This window comes from Gossypium hirsutum, chromosome A08 (genome assembly GCF_007990345.1).
Source record: "Gossypium hirsutum isolate 1008001.06 chromosome A08, Gossypium_hirsutum_v2.1, whole genome shotgun sequence".
NCBI lineage: Eukaryota > Viridiplantae > Streptophyta > Magnoliopsida > Malvales > Malvaceae > Gossypium > Gossypium hirsutum.
In genome coordinates, this window is record NC_053431.1 from 115,664,427 (window position 1) to 115,681,525 (window position 17,099).

The 17,099-nt window shown below is 37.0% G+C and overlaps 1 non-coding gene across 1 annotated transcript; it reads right to left on the reverse strand.

The window, feature by feature from the left end:
• Positions 1-6,232: 6,232 nt before the first annotated feature.
• LOC121205736 (small nucleolar RNA R71) lies at positions 6,233-6,339 on the reverse strand. Its single transcript, XR_005900811.1, has one exon. It is a non-coding gene; the product is annotated as a small nucleolar RNA R71 (small nucleolar RNA).
• Between the last annotated feature and the right edge of the window lie 10,760 nt (positions 6,340-17,099).

Below are 17,099 nucleotides of genomic sequence, written 5' to 3' on the forward strand. Positions count from 1 at the left end.
AATCAGTATCCTAGAATATTAAAAGAAGAATTAAGAACACATAATTAAGAACAAGTCAAATATTTATCATACAATTCAGATAATAATAACAAGATCCGTCTTAGGTTTCATTCCCCTTAGGTATTTAGGGGGTTTAGTTCATGATTATAGAAGAAAACATCTTAGAAGAATAATGAATACAAAACATAAAGAAAACCCAACACCCCTGAATGAAAATTGAAGGGAGATCATCAGTCTTGATGATGAATCCGGCTTCTGAGATAGACCAATCGGCTTCCTTTGAGTAAGTCCTTGCCTCCTACTTTGCGTCCCCTTCCTAAGTGCCTGCTTTGGTGTTTAAATAGGCTTTAGAATGCCTAAGAGCCCTAAAAATTGGCCTTTTCTGAATAGGGTTATACTTGGGCTCGGCAGGGACACGCCTGTGTGCGATTACTCCAGCCTGTGGTCAAGGCTGTTGAATAGGCACGTGCGTGTAGTCTACCTATGTAAGTCGTGCTTCAATCCTGCCAAAGAGACACGCCCGTGTGAGGATGTCCATGCCGTTTTGATTTCTCATGTGGGTCTATTTTCTCTGTTTTTGGCCCGTTTCTCGCTCTTTGTCCTCTCCTATGCTCACCTAAGTATAAAACATGAAATTAAAGAATTAGGAGCATCGAATTCACCAAATCTAAGGAGAAATTATCCATAAATGTGTTAAGAATGGAATAAAAATATGTATAAATTATGGTTTATCAAATAGCCCCACACTTAAGTGTTTGCTTATCCTCAAGCAAAATCCTCAACTCACAATCAAAATAAATTCTCCTCAATTTATAATTCCTATCAATAATATCTCAAAATAATCCATAAGTATTCATACATTGAGAATTTGACTAAAAGTACATCAAAGTTTCAAACATTCCAAGTTGAGCATTTTATCACGAAAACATAGATGTCTCCCCTCATCTAAGTGATTACCTTTGAATAAAATATCACAGAGTTTAACATCCTCAATAAAGATTCACTCAAATCACTCGGGGTGTTTAAGGACATCAATTAAAGCACTCATTAGTCAATATGAAAAGTTATTACCATAGGCTTGCTTGAAAATCAAATCTCCACCACTATAAATTGAGGTGATACATCAATCAACAAGGTCTTTAGAGGGTTGTAACATGGCTTTGGTTAGAGGGTGTGGTCACAAGCTAAAAGAAAGGCTAGAATCGAGATTGAATTAAAAAATTACCTAGCTAGAAAAATAACCAGTCATCAGTTGAATACAAGTAAGCTTCTTCTCAAAATATGGAATTGACACTTAAGCTCAAAAATGACGAATTACTACTAATATGTGTTGAAGTACTTTTTTTTAAGAACAAGTCAAATACATAGAAGAGCAAAACCTCGCTAAGTACTTAGTTCAAATCAAATCTCGATAAAAATAGGGATCAAATTAGGGGATTTCAATAATAATGGGTTATGGGTTAATATTGAGGGTAAATCAATTAATGGCTTATTAGGCTCAAAGGGGTTCACTAAGGGTCAATTATGAAGGTAGGCTTTTGTGGAGTGAGTGGGTTAAACGTAAGTGCCTTTATCATCTTGACATATCAAATCAAATGGTGTGGTCTTGACATGCATAATCAAGCAAGCTCTAGAATAACAAATCAATACTGGCACACTCATAATAAAAGTAAGCATGAAAGAAATAAAATATGCTCTAAAGACTCAAGATCTCACATAAATTATGACTTTTTGATGTTTAAACTTGTGAATTTCAACTCACGATAATACCTAAACTTAGGGAAACAACCTAAAAGTTTATAATTCTTCAAAAATGAACTTATCATGCTTGATTCCCTAATGTCTTAAAGTTTAAACAATCAATGCAGAAATGTCTATGTTTTAATTCAAGACATATCAATAAAAATCATAAATTAATTAAATTCATTCTAATAGTGATATGAGTGATTCACGTAAGAATAAGACAAAATTTAGGGATTTCTAATGATGATATAAAAGACCCCCACACTTAAGATGTACATTTCCCTCAATGTACAAAGATAGGTATATTGAAAAATATAGATAAATAATTATAAGATAGGAAGAGAAGTGAAACTTCCTGAATGATGAATGAACTCCTTGAGTTGGAGTTATGGAGAATAATCAACCAGGGCAATTATGAGAGTGGAGGAGGATACTCCGGTGGTGGTAGAGGTTCATTAGTCCATAAGTCCTTTGCCATTGGAGTTTTTAGTTCCTATTTAATGATGAACTTTGGAGCTCTTTATGACTGTGATAAAATCAGGAACGCTTTAGGAAATATAATGGAGCATAATTACTCGTAATGAAATAGCCAAAAATAAAAATTGTAAAAACTCTAGATAAAATAGTATTAAAAGGAAATAAAAAGTAATTTCGAAATATAAAGATAAAAATAAAATAAATAATAGGTGTTTATAGAGAAATTGGGGTACACGGCCGTGGGGCACGCCCGTGTGCCTTCATTTTAGCCCGTGCGTTTCGTGGTTTTCAAAATTGGGCGTATTGGTGTACACGGCCATGCTGCACAGCCGTGTCAAACTTCGTTCGCTTCTTCTACGCCCGTGTATGCAAGCACATGCCCTTGTTATTTTTACAGGCTCGACCACGTTCGGTGGGCAAGGTCGTGTAGCTCACCCGTGTTAATTTGGTAGGATTTCCCACGGCCATGTCATTTGGTCGTGGAAACTTTATCGGATCCTGTGTTGGGGAAACATTTTTGCTCTGTTTTCACAAGGCCGTATCGTACGGTAGTGTCTGCTCCTATGGTGTGTGCACAGCCTATGGCACGCCCGTGTGCCTGGCTGTGTGGATAGGAAAACCTTGTGTTTCAAGACTCAATTAGTGGGTTAGATGTGAAAAATTAGAATTTAAATAAATCATTACTGTTAGTGCTCGGGTTTCCTCCCGAGAAGCGCTTATTTATAGTCTAAGCTTGACTTACCTCTCTGGTGCGTGATCATGGTGGCTCGAGGAGTTTACACTGCTCATCCCTGCTATCAACTTTACCAATATAAGGTTTAAGACGAGTATTGTTGACCTTAAAAGTTTCGAATTTGGGGTGAGTTACCTCGACTGTACCATATGGGAAAATATTGAGTACTGTGAGAGGAATTTCTTCATTAGGTTCAGAAGTGATAATGCGAGGATCTGTTGCATCTAGTAGTACTTTGTCTCCAACCTTAAGTTGATTTGGTGATGTATTGAGCTCGTCCTGGCTCGATTTTGGTTTATCGTGTGTTCTCGATTTTCGTGTCCACCATTCATCTAGTTCCTCGATTTGTAGCCTTCGTTCTTCATAGATAGGTCATTTGTTATTGCTTGAACATGGCTCGTGTAGGTTCTTTAAACTTATATCTTGCAAAGTAGGTTGCACCACATGGTCAATTTTAGTAGAATGATTTATACAACCACCTTCAATTTTCGATGTGTTACTCGAATTACAACCTTGAAGGGTGATTGTTTCGTCTCCCACACGAAGTGTGAGTTCACCTGTGCCAACATCAATTATTGTTCTAGCGGTTGCTAAAAAGGGCCTCCCTAAAATTAAAGGAATGTTACTATCCTTTTCTACGTCTAGAACAAAGAAATCAATTGGGAATATAAATTTTTCAATTTTAACGAGTACACCTTCAATAATCCCCCTAGGAAATCTGATTATTTTATCAGCTAATTGAATACTCATCCTAGTTTGTTTGGGTTTCCCAAGACCTAGTTGCTTAAACATTTTGTAAGGCATGACATTGATACTAGCCCCTAAATCAGCCAAAGCATTATTTACATCTAGGCTACCAATTAAACAGGGAATCGTTAAACTCCCTGGATCTTTTAATTTGTTGGCCAACTTATTCTGTAGTATGGCTGAGCAAGCCGCATTTAGTTCCACATACGACGCCTCATTCAACTTCCACTTATTTGTTAAAAGCTCCTTTAAGAATTTGACTGCGTTTGGCATCTGCGAAAGAGCTTCAATAAACTATAAGTTAATAAGTAACTTCTTCAATAATTTAAGGAATTTGCCAAATTGTTCTTCTGTATAGTCTTTCCTTGTCGCGTTTGGGTATGGCACACGAGGTTTGATGATAAACGTCAAATTATACATATCTATTACCCAAATACTTAGCATATTTATGGATGTTTATTACTAGATTTGTGGATTTTGGTGCTCTTAATCCGGTTATTTCATGTTCTGTACTCAAGAGAGAACCAAGAGTCGAAAGGAGCCAAAAACAATCTAAAAAGGGACAAAACGGACCAAATCGAGAAGATGATACGGCCTAAGCCTTGCCACACAGGCACCTTACAAGCCCGTGGCCTTTGGGGGTGTCGACTAAGGTTTTCATGATTGACACGGCTTGGCCATTGAGCCCACACGGCCGTGTGCAATTCAACGGATCGAACACGACTTGGTAATCACGTCACACGGCTATGGCACACGGGCGTGTCCTTTTTTCAAAGAGTTGTATTTTACACGAAAAAGGGTACTTAGGGAGAAAGAAAGCCAATCCAAAGCCTCTATAAACACCCTAAGTGTGACCTAGAAGGGGCCGCTCTTTCCATAACTTTTCTGGAAGACAGTACCACACTCCGAGAATTACTTGAAGAAAGCCAGACGATCCATCTCAAAAGCCGGAGCTACTCCAAGACTGAAGGTCTCTCTCAGAATTCCTTCAGAGGTTTTAGAGTTTTCTTTATGTTTTGTTATTTTCATACTTTTGAAATGTACTTTTATTTTATTATGACCTAAACCCCTTAGATACCTAAGGGGGATAAAACCTATGATGGATCTTGTTATTATTATCTGAACTGTATTATAAATACTTGATTTGTTCTTAATTATGTGTTCTTAATGCTTGAGTTAATGTTCCTGGTATTAATTCATGATTTGATGTGCTTATGCAGAGGAGGAATAGACCCTGCCTAAGAGTAGATTTGGTATAATTAAGCGGAGTTGATCGAACTACTAGAAATAGGGTTACGAGATTTTGCCAGATTAAGGTGAAACCTAATAAGGGGATCCATAGATCGAGTTAATGCAACCCTAGAGTGTTAATTAGAGAAAAGTCTCGGTTATTCAATGTAGGGATTAGACGTTATTAGTCTTGAATAGGGATAATAACTTAACTAAGGGATCTCTACGAATCAAGTCAAGTGAATAAATCATCCGGTTCAGAGTCAAATAACAAGTGAAATCTAGGTGGATTCCTCCTTGGGTGTCGTCTTTATCAATTGCTTTTCTTAAAGTCTTTTTCCTAATTTTCTCTGTGCGTTCTTAGTTTAAATAATTAGTTAATTAAAACAAAACCCTTTTATTCGTAGGCTAGATAATAAAAAGATAGTTATTACTAGTACTTTTGGTTCCCTTAGGTAGGATATCCCGGTCTTGCCATTACTATACTATTGTTCGATAGGTGCGCTTTCCTTTTCGTCGTGATAATAGTTAGTCTAGGTTCGATCTTAATTATAAATATTTATTACTTGTTACAAATCACACGATCAAGTTTTTGGCGTCGTTGTCGTGGAACTGGAATATTAGGAACACTAAATTTTTATTACTTTAGCCATTTATTTTTCTTGCGATTTTATTTTATTTTATTATTTATTAATTTACTTTTTCCCTCTTGGCAGGTTTTTATAGTTTATGACTAGAAGAAACCCGTCAGGACCTTTATTCTTTGACAAATAAATCGATAGCACAATTCGCAAAAATCAAAGAGAAATAATGCGTAGTTTACGATACACGAAGAATAAGCGAGAAGATGATACTCGAACCCCAACTGACAAGATGGCTGAAAACCCAAGCGATCAGCTGCCTCTGGCAATTGCAGCTAATCAAAATCCTGCTCCACGTACTATGTATGACTATGCTAAACCTTCTTTAATAGGAACTGAATCTAGTATAGTTAGACCTACTACTGCTACGAATAATTTCAAACTAAAACCTAACACAATTCAGATGATACAACAGTTTGTTCAGTTTGATGGTTTGCAGGATGAGGATCCCAACACGCACTTGGTGAATTTTCTTGAATTTTGTGATACATTCAAAATCAATGGCGTTTCTGATGATGCCATTCATCTTCAGTTATTTCCCTTTTCATTGAGAAATAAAGATAAACAGTGGTTGAACTCATTACCACGAGGTTCTATCACTACTTGGGAACAAATGACCGAGAAATTTTTACTAAAATATTTTCCGCAGGATAAAATGGCTAAATTGCGTAATGATATCTCTTCTTTTGTGCAAATGGATTTAGAAACACTTTACGATGCATGGGAGAGATACAAGGACTTATTGAGAAGGTGCCCTCACCATGGGTTACCGCTTTGGCTGCTAGTTCAAACGTTCTATAATGGTGTGAATCCTTCGACAAGAAAAATGATTGACGCAGTCCTCACCATGGTGCCCTTGCCTTTTCATCATATAATAGTTAGTCTAGGTTCGATCTTAATTATAAATATTTATTACTTGTTACGAATCACGCGATCATTTTATTCTTTACTTACCTATTTCTGGTCACTGTGGTTTACCTTACCCTTACCTTTACTTACCACAGTTTCTTGCCTCAGTTCTGGTTCAGGTGTAACTAACCCTTCCTCATCTTGAATGGTAATTGCATTGATTTGCTCCATTGGGTTAGATTGAGTGTTACTCGGGAGGCTACCTTGTGGTCGTTCATATGTCAATTTAACGAGCTGACCTATCTGAGTTTCGAGCCTTTGGATCGATGCTTGTTGATTTTTAAGTGCTGTCTAGGTATTTTAAAAACGAGTTTCTAACACTGAGATGAATTTTGTTAGCATCTCCTCAAGCTTCGGCTTTTTCTCTTGTTAGTAGGGTGATTGTTGGAAGCCTGGAGGTGGTGGTGGTCGCTGATTTATTTGGCCTCCCCATGAGAAATTTGGGTGGTTCCAACCTGCACTGTAAGTATTACTATAAGGATTATTTTGAGATCGAGGATTATTACCCATGTAATTTAACTACTCGTTCTCCATGTTGTGGCCATAGGGTGGGTAATCTGAATTGCTTGATCCACCTCCGCTTGCTTCGCACTGCATTACTGGGTGAACCTGTGAAGAACCAAGAAAATCGTCAATCTTTCTGTTCAAAGTTTCTACCTGATTAGAGAGCATGGTGACCGAATCGACGTTAAAAACGCCGGCTATTTTAATTGGTTTTGTCCTCATGACTTGCCACTGATAGTTATTCAGTGACATCTCTTCATAAATTCATAAGCATCTTAAGGTGTCTTATTATTGATAGTTTCGCCAGCGGCTGTGTCGATCGTTTGTCGAGTTGAAGGATTCAGGCCATTATGAAATGTTTGAACCTGTAGCCAAAGTGGTAACCCATAGTGAGAGGACCTTCTCAAAAGGTCCTTGTATCTCTCCCATGCATCGTAGAGTGTTTCTAAATCCATCTGTACAAGAAGAGATATCATTACGTAATTTGGTTGTTTTAGCCGGCGAAAAATATTTTAATAAAATCTTTTCAGTCATTTGTCCCCAATTAGTGATTTACCTTCGTGGTAACAAGTTCAACCATTGTTTAGCCTTATTCCTCAATGAAAAGGGAAACAACTGAAGGCGAATGGCGTCATAAAAAAGGCCATTGATTTTCAAAGTGTCTGAAAATTCTAAGAAATTTGCCAAGTGAGCGTTGGGATCCTCATCTTGCAAACCATCAAACTGAACAATCTGTTGGATTATTTGAATGGTGTTAGGTTTTAGTTCAAAATTATTGGCAGCAATAGCAGGTCTAACTATGCTCGATTCAGTTCCTGTTAAAGAAGATATCTTAAGATTTGCCTTATTTCTCTTCGGTTTCTGTAAACTGTGCGATCGATCTCACTATCAAACAGTAATGGTCTTGACGGGTTTCTTCTGGTCATAAACTAGAAAAACCTGTCAGAAGAAAATAAATGAAAAATTAGAAGGAAAATAAAAATTTTAATTGCAATAAAAGTAAAATGGCTAAAGTAATAAAAATCGAGTGTTCCTAATATCCTAGTTCCCCGGCAACGGCGCCAAAAACTTGATACGTGATATTTGCGATAAGTTTTAAATATTCATAATTAATTGTTCTTGAAACTAACTATTATCACGATGAAGGCAAGTGTACCTATCGAATAGTAGTATAGCTTTAGCAAGATCGGATTGTCGAACCCAAAACAACCAAGAGTACTAGTAATTACTTTCTTTTTATCTAGCCTAAAAATTAAAGGATTTCTTTATCTAAATTAATTAACTAAACTAAGATTGCACAGAGAGAAATTGGGGAAAAGCTTTTGGGAAAATTCGGTTGATTAGGACAATACCCAAGGAAAAAACCACCTAGACTTCACTTGTTATTTGACTCTGAATCAGACGATTTATTCATTTGACTTGATCCGTAGGAATCTCTAAGTTATTTTATCTCTCTCGAGACTAATAACGTCTAACCCTAGGTTGATTAATTGAAATCTCTTTCTAATTAACGCCTAGTATTGCATTAACTCGATCTATGGATCCCTTTATTAGGTTTAACCCTAATCCGGCAAAATCTTATCACCCTATCTCTAGGCGTGCAATCAACTCTGCATAGTTATGACAAATTTACTCTTAGACAGGGTTTATTCCTCCCCTAAATAAGAGCATTAACTCGAATCAATATCCTGGAATATGAAAACAAGAATTAAGAACACATAATTAAGAACAAGTCAAATATTTATCATACGATTCAGATAATAATAACAAGATCCGTCCTAGGTTTCATTCCCCTTAGGTATTTAGGGGGTTTAGTTCATGATTATAAAATAAAACATCTCAGAAGAATAATGAATACAAAACATAAAGAAAACCCAAAATCCCTGAATGAAAATTGAAGGGAGATCTTCAGTCTTGATGATGAATCCGGCTTTTGAGATGGACCAATCGGCTTCCCCTGAGTAATTCCTTGCCTCCTACTCTGCGTCCCCCTTCCTAAGTGCCTCCTTAGGTGTTTAAATAGGCTTTAGAATGCCTAAGAGCCCACAAAATTGACCTTTTCCGAATAGGGTTATACTTTGGTTCGGCAGGGACACGCCCGTGTGACACGTCAGTTTGCTATTACTCCACCCCGTTGTCAAACCTATTGAATAGGCATGGGCGTGTAGTCTACCCATGTAAGTCGTGCTTCGATCTCACCAAAGAGATACGGCCGTGTGACCTGCCTGTGTGAAGAAGTCCAGGCTGTGTTGATTTCCCATGTGGGTCTATTTTCTCCATTTTCGGCCCGTTTCTCGCTCTTTTTACTCTCCTATGCTCACCTAAGTATAAAACATGAAATTAAAGAATTAAGAGCATCGAATTCACCAAATCTAAGGAGAAATTATCCATAAATGTGTTAAGCATGGGATAAAAATATGTATAAATTATGGTTTACCACTCACACCCCTTTTGGACTAACTTATCTGCTACAAGAGCAGAGATTACATTAGAGAGGTAATCTCGGCGTTCACCAATTATAGCCAGTTCGTCATTCTCAGTCGATCTCAAAGTAACTCTGTTGGTTGTACAGTCTAGACTGAACTGATACTCAGCGAGCCAATCTATTCCCAAAATTAAATCAAACTTATTAAAGGGTAATTCCATTAGATTAGCTAGAAATACCAAACCCTGGACCTCTAAGGGTACCCACATATATACCCTCTCAACTCGAACTAACTGACCCAAAGTACTAATCACATAAAACTCTCTAGTAGTATTCTCAGCAATTAAGCCCAGATTTGTAGAAACAACACTAGCTATGTACGAGTGAGTATATCCAATATCAATGAGAGCATAATACGGAACAAAATGAATAAAGAAGGTACCTGCAATGGCATCAGGATTATTGCTCTCCTTGTTGCATCTCGCCATATAAACCAGTACCGGCTGACGAGCTTCAGCCTGACCTGCACCTCTACCCAGTGCTCTCTCTCCTCTCTCAGATCCATTACCACCCTACCAGTACCACAACCTTTGAATGGTTGCTGAACCTCTCTCGAAGGTTGAATAGAATTTAGAGCTTGTGTTTGTGCCACAGCTGGCACTGAATCAGGATGACGAGGGCAATCCCTAACTTGATTCTCAATTGAACCAAAATGGAGGCTCTCTCCCAACTTTCTCTAACACTCGCCCGGGTGAAGTTTCCCACAATTACTACACAGTTGAATTTCAGTCACTACAGCTGATGCCTCGGCCCTTGGGGACTATCAAACCTCGCTCATTTCTTAGGGCGTTGAGTAGAACCAGAACGACTCGAATCCCACTTAACCTTATTTTGATCCTTCTTATGGTCACGTCGCTCGCGCTCAGTGCACTTCACTACCTCTACTATCTTTACTTTATCAACTAGAACTACAAAAACCTGCTTCTTATGAGGTATCAGAACCCGCAGGTCATACCTCAGTCCTTCCTCTAACCTCACACACTTGTCATAGTGAGACGCTACTTGAGTCTGTATATACCTCCTCAGTCACAAAAACTTGGCCTCATATTCAGCCACAGATCGATTGCCCTGAACTAGGCTCATAAACTCGTGTCAGCGAGTTTCAACATAACTCACCCCCACATACTTACCCTAGAAGGTATTCTTGAAATAGTCCCAGTTCACTTGTTCAGGCTGAGCACCTTGCTCAACAGTCAACCACCACTGATAAGCTTCGTCCCGGAGTAGGGACATAGAACCCCTCAATTTCTGAGTAAGAGTATAGTCCAGATCCAATATTTAGCAATAGTAGGAGTGACTCCTGTAACGCCCTTGAACAGTTCAGCACCATTCAATTAGAGTCATTCAGTAATTGACCCTCGGTTCTCCAACTCTGATTGGGTCCCAACGACCCTCTTTAATGCTCTAATCATGACCTGAGACAATGCGTCGTCCCTAGTCACTGGAGTCTGAGACTCTATGTCAGCAATGGGAGTACTAACAGTCTCGCTGGTCTCTGGATTGGGCATACTACCCATGGAGGATGACTCTGCTCGAGCTCCTTCCTGACATCCTTGACGCCCCCACATGCCACATCCACGACTACTATGCAAACTCATAAGTGTAATCTAGCTACAATATCAGAGTACACAGATCAGTTTAGACATCCAGCAAGATAGTTTCACCAGTTCACATCTAAACATTTTACCCACAACAGTTTAAGGGTCATAATATTTATAACGGAATAGGAATACTTACAAGGTCAATGTCGGAGGCTCGGTCGTTCCCTAGAGTTCAATGTTTCTATATTAGTTTAGATACTAATTATCACTAATTAACTTTTCTCACACATTATGAGCCCAAACACATCCGAGTGTTGAGAAACCTGGCTCTGATACCACTAAATATAACACCCTAAACCCAGTCTAGATGTCCATAACATATAATCTTAAAAGCAAAGATAATTCCATAACATAACACCATAGAACATAAATCTCTAATAGTAATGCTTAAAGGAAAAGATAAAAGTTTGACCGAGCTCCCGCAACACTAACCCAATCAAGATTGGGGACTACTTGAAAGCCAATCAATAAAAGATTTAGTTGTGAATTCAGTGCGTAAAAAGAATGTATTTCAACAATAGTTGTTTATAAAGAAACTCCAATTTAGGGATTTGGTTTGATATAGAAGCATATTCAGTCCAGATTCAAGGTAAAGGTGTTACTTAAATGTACATATATTCAATTCCAGTTCAAATAAGGTTCAGATCAGATTTAGATGCAATATTCCTATTTTCGTTCGCTACACACATTCTTCGGCCATCCTTACACACCACTATGGACATTTAGTGCCCATCCATCCCTACACACCTTTAGAGTGTTCATTGACACTTTCATAGAAAAACAGCTTAGCTGCTAGCTTAATATGCGACAAGGGCCAGAATAAGAGTAACTCATTGTGGCATAGCCGCCTTTTCAGTACAGACTCCTTCCCCTTTCACACACCGCAACACATGCTAATGCAGAACACAAATACCTATAACACATGCTTAGTCATTGTAACTCATTATGCAATTAAATAAGATAGTTCCATAATAGAATAGATATCACAGTACACATATACTTAGGTTACTAACGGATCAGACCCAGTGTACCAAGTAGTTTTCATAACATCAAATTCGATTATTTGTACGTTGAGGAAACCATTATCAGGGGGTATTTAACATTCTTGGCCTCAAAAGAAAATTTTTAGGCCCGATGACCTGTCACACAGTTGGTCAGACACCTATGTGCCTTGGTCGTGTGGTTTTTAAGCATAAATAGTAAGTTACATGACCTGTACACAAGCCCGTTTCCTTACGCGTGTGACTCACACGGCCTAGGTACATGCCTGTGTCCCTGCTCATGTGGCTTTTATACCACAAACAGTGAGTTACACGACCCAGAAACATGCTTGTGTCTATTTGCCGTGTGAACCATGCATTAGTATGGTCATTCACGGCCTAGACACACGCCCTTGTGGCTACCTGTATGGCCCCAATTTAGTAAATAGTGAGTTACACGGCCGTTCACATGGCCTATCACACGCTTGTGTGCCTGGCGTGGCGTTGACAACCACCATTTTCGGCAATCCAAAAAATGTGAAATTAAGGTTTCTGGCTCGTACTAATTTCCTTTTGATGGGGAAGCAACACGGAGACTACTTGGAACCTAATTAATATTCAACAACCAATTACACCATCAATTTCAATATTTAACAAAATCAAGCCACTGCTCAGATTATGTCGAAAGATTCAATGCAATTCCAACTCAATTCGCACACTCACCTCGCACGAAACAGCAGAAATTAGACTAACACAGTGGATTAACGTCTTTTGCAAAATCCTTGCCTAAACTAAGTAACCAATGGAGTATTTTACAGAACATCAAGTAAATGAGCAAAATCCTATTTCGACAGAAAAGTGCTAACAAAATGGAAATCGTAGGCGAAAGAAAATCACAGTAGAACTTACTCAATATCAACCTTACAGGGAACAAGACTTCCCAATTTACATAAAATCAATTTCAAAAAAGGAAAAATAAAAATAAAGGGAGGAACCAAAAAAAAGAACAAAAATTTTGGCAAAATAAAGAGAAGAATAACATTTTCTTAGAATGTTTTAAAATAACCCCCACTCCTTTTGGCATTTGAAAAAATATATATTTCCTAACGTATACGATGGGATTCGAACTCGAAACTAGACAGATTACAGACAGTTGCTTAACCAATGAACCAATAGGCTCATTCTTGACACCGATTTGCCCAGAATTGCACTTAACCACCTAACACATGGATAAGGGTTGTTTTAAAACAACAAAACTATTAATTATGCAACTTGAAATCCAAACCATAGACCCAGAAGCAGAGCACAAAACTAGAGATACAGAAGTTAATTACTGTAGATTCTCATAATTAAACTCTTAAATTTTGGGGCGTTACAAATTTGGGGTGTAATTGAAAAATAGGAAGTCTATAGGGACTCTAAAAAATTTGGCATTAGGTTTGGGGGACTAAATGTAAAAATTGTGCTAGTATCGGTTTTTAGGAACTAAATTGAATAGTATGCAAAAGTTGTACAATTAAACAAATGGTTGTGAATTTAGTTGTTGATCGCGTGATTTCGTGATAGATTTTAAATATTTATAATTAATCATTCTTGAAACTAACTATTATCGCGATGTAGGCAAGTGTACCTACAAAACAGTAGTATAGTTTTAGCAAGACTAGATTGTCGAACCCAAGGGAACTAAAAGTACTAGTAATGACTGTCTTTTTATTATCTAGCCTAAGAATAAAGAGGTTTTTATTTTAACTAACTAATTATCTAAACTAAGAATTCACAGAGAATGGAATTGGGGAATTGCTTTTGGGAAAATTGATTGAATTAAGACAATACCTAAGGAAAAATCCACCCAGACTGTACTTGTTATCCTGGCTCCTAATCGGACGATTTATTCATTTCACTTGTTCCGTAGAGATCCCTAAGTTATGTTATTATCCCTATTCAAGACTAATAACGTCTAATCCCTAGATTAAATAATTGAGACCTTTCTCTAATTAACACCCTAGGGTTGCATTAACTCGATCTATGGATCTCCTTATTAGGTTTCACTTTAATCCGGCAAAATCTTGTCACCCTATGTCTAGACGCACAATCAACTCCGGTTAATTATGACAAATGCACTCTTAGACAGGGTATATTCCTCCTCTGAATAAGAGCTTATCTTGAATCAGTATCCTGGGATATCAAAACAAGAATTAAGAACACATAATTAAGAACAAGTTAAATATTTATCATAGAATTCAGAAAATAATAACAAGATTCGTCTTAGGCTTCATTACCCTTAGGTATTTAGGGGTTTTAGTTCATAACAAAATAAGAAAACATCTCAGAATAATAAAGAATACAAAACATAAAGAAAACCCAAAACTCCTGAAGGGGACATTGAGGAGAGATCTTCAGTCTTGATAGTGAATTTGGCTTCTAAGATGGATCAATCGGCTTCTTTGGAGTAATTCCTTACTTCCTATTCTATGCCTCCTTTTCTTTCCTCCTCTATGGTGTATTTATAGGCTTTAGGATGCCTAAGAGCCCTCAAAAGTGGCATTTTCCAAATTGGACTCAACTTGGGCTCGACAGGGACATGCCCGTGTGACACGCCTATGTGCGATCATTTCAGGCCGTGTTCGAGCCTATTAGAATGGCACAGGCATGTGTTCTACCCATGTGAGTCATGCTTCAATTCTGCCAAATTGACACGGCCGTGTGGTCTGCCCGTGTGAGGAAGTCCAGGCCGTGTTGATTTTGTACTTTGGCCCATTTTATCCGTTTTTGGCCCATTTCTCATTCCTTTCACTCTCCTATGCTCTCCTAAGTATAAAAAATGAAATTAAAGCATTAGGAGCATCGAATTCACAAATTCTAACGGGAAATCATCCATAAAATGTGTTTAACATGGGGTAAAAATATGTACAAATTACGGTTTATCAAATACCCCCACACTTAAGCATTTGCTTGTCCTCAAGCAAAATTCTCAACTCATAATCAGAATAAATTCTTCTTAATTTATAATTTCTATCGATAATATCTCAAAATAATCCATAGGTAATCATACATTGAGAATTCAACTAAAAGAACATAAAAGTTTCAAACATTCCAAGTTGGGTATTTAATCAAGCAAATATAAGTGTCTCTCCTCATTTAAGGAATTACCTTTGATTCGGAATATCATAGAGTTTCACATCCTCACTAAAGATTCACTCAAATCACTCGAGGTGTTTTAAGGACAATAAATGAAGCACTCAATAGTCAATAATGAAAAGTCATTACCATAGGCTTGCATGAAAATCAAATCTCCACCACTATAATTTAAGATGATACATCAATCAAAAGGTCTTTAGAGGGTTGTAATGAAGCTTGGTTAGGGAGTGTGGTCACAAGCTGAAAGAAAGGGTTAGAATCGAGATTGAGTTGAAAATTTATTTAACTAGAAAAATAACTAGTCATCAATTGCGTACAACAGAGCTTTTCTCAAAATATGGAATTTGACTTCTTTAGCTCAAAAGATTACTACTATCAAGATGTATACATTTTTTTAAGAACAAGTTAAATACAAATTAGAATAAAACTTAGCTAAGCAAGTATTTCAATTCCAATCTCAACAAAAAATGCGGATCAAATTAATTTAGAGGATTTCAACAATAATGGGTTAAGGGTTAATATTAAGGGTAATACAAGAAATGGCTTGTTAGGCTCAAGGGGGTTTTTTAGGGGTTAATCGTGGAGTTAGGCTTTTCATGGCATGAGTGGGTTAATCCTAAGTGCCTTAATCATTTTGACATATCAAATCAAATAGTATGGTCTTGTCATGCATAATCAGGCAAGTTCTAGAATAACAATTCGATATTGACGCACTCAAAGCAATAATAAAAGTGAGCATGAAAGAATTAATAGATGCTCAGAACGCTAAAAAATCTCACAGAAATTATGGCTTTTTGATGTTTAAACTCATGAATTCCAATTCAAAGTAATACCTAGACTTGGGGAAACAACCTATAATTTTAAATTCTTAAAAATCAAACACCGTTGAATGACATTTCAAGTAATCCTTTCTTCTAGTTACTAAACAATTCATCATGCAGCCTTTACTATTCATTTCTTACGCTAATCAAAACCATCTCAATTGCATTAGCTCAAGTAACCAAAATATCTCAATTAAAGTAATTAATTATAATTGACTTACTTGAGAGAAGTAATCCACCATACCGATTGAAACTCGCATTTTTATCACTTATGCCTTTACTATTGTCAAATCCTTCCACAGAAATTTGAGAAATTCTACTATTAAAATCACCATATTACCAAGATCAAATCCAAAGTATAGTCATGCTTGTCATGATTATCAAAAGTTGAAGAGCGCACTTCGAACATAAGTCATAATTGACAAATTATGGAATAAAGATAACAAGAAAACCGAATAAAGAAATCCAAGATACGATACTATGCTGGAAAATTAAAAACCTAACTCATAGGAAAATATAGAAGATCTCAAAAATTCCTCAGAGAAAAGAAGTCCAGAGAAAACATCATTTAATCCCACTGGAATCAAATATAACAAGAACAATGTATCCTCCCATACATATATATCAAATGGAGCATTAAGTAGAAGAAATAGTATCATAATATCATACATATCCTCTCATCAATTCTTATCAGACGAAATGTAATAAAATGCCCGAGGAAATACAGTAATACAAATTATAAACCAGTCGGACTACCAATGCATCCATCTAACACCAGGATTAGAAAATATTCCCATATAACAAGAATTTATTCAAAAGATCAACAGCCATAGAAATTTTTTTTGAGAACGGATAAATACATAGAACATCTCAGAAGAAACTGTTAAATCTGTCCAGCCGTAACTATCACACTCAGATATTACACATTTCAAATATCATTTCCCACAACTAGTTTTTCCATCACAAATTTCATGTTAGACCTTTCACTAAAGAAGACCAGTTCTAAATAAATTTTGATTTACACTTTTCTCAACCTTGTATCTGAGTAATTCAATTTACCAAAGTAAATTCATTCTTTAACTGGGACAGT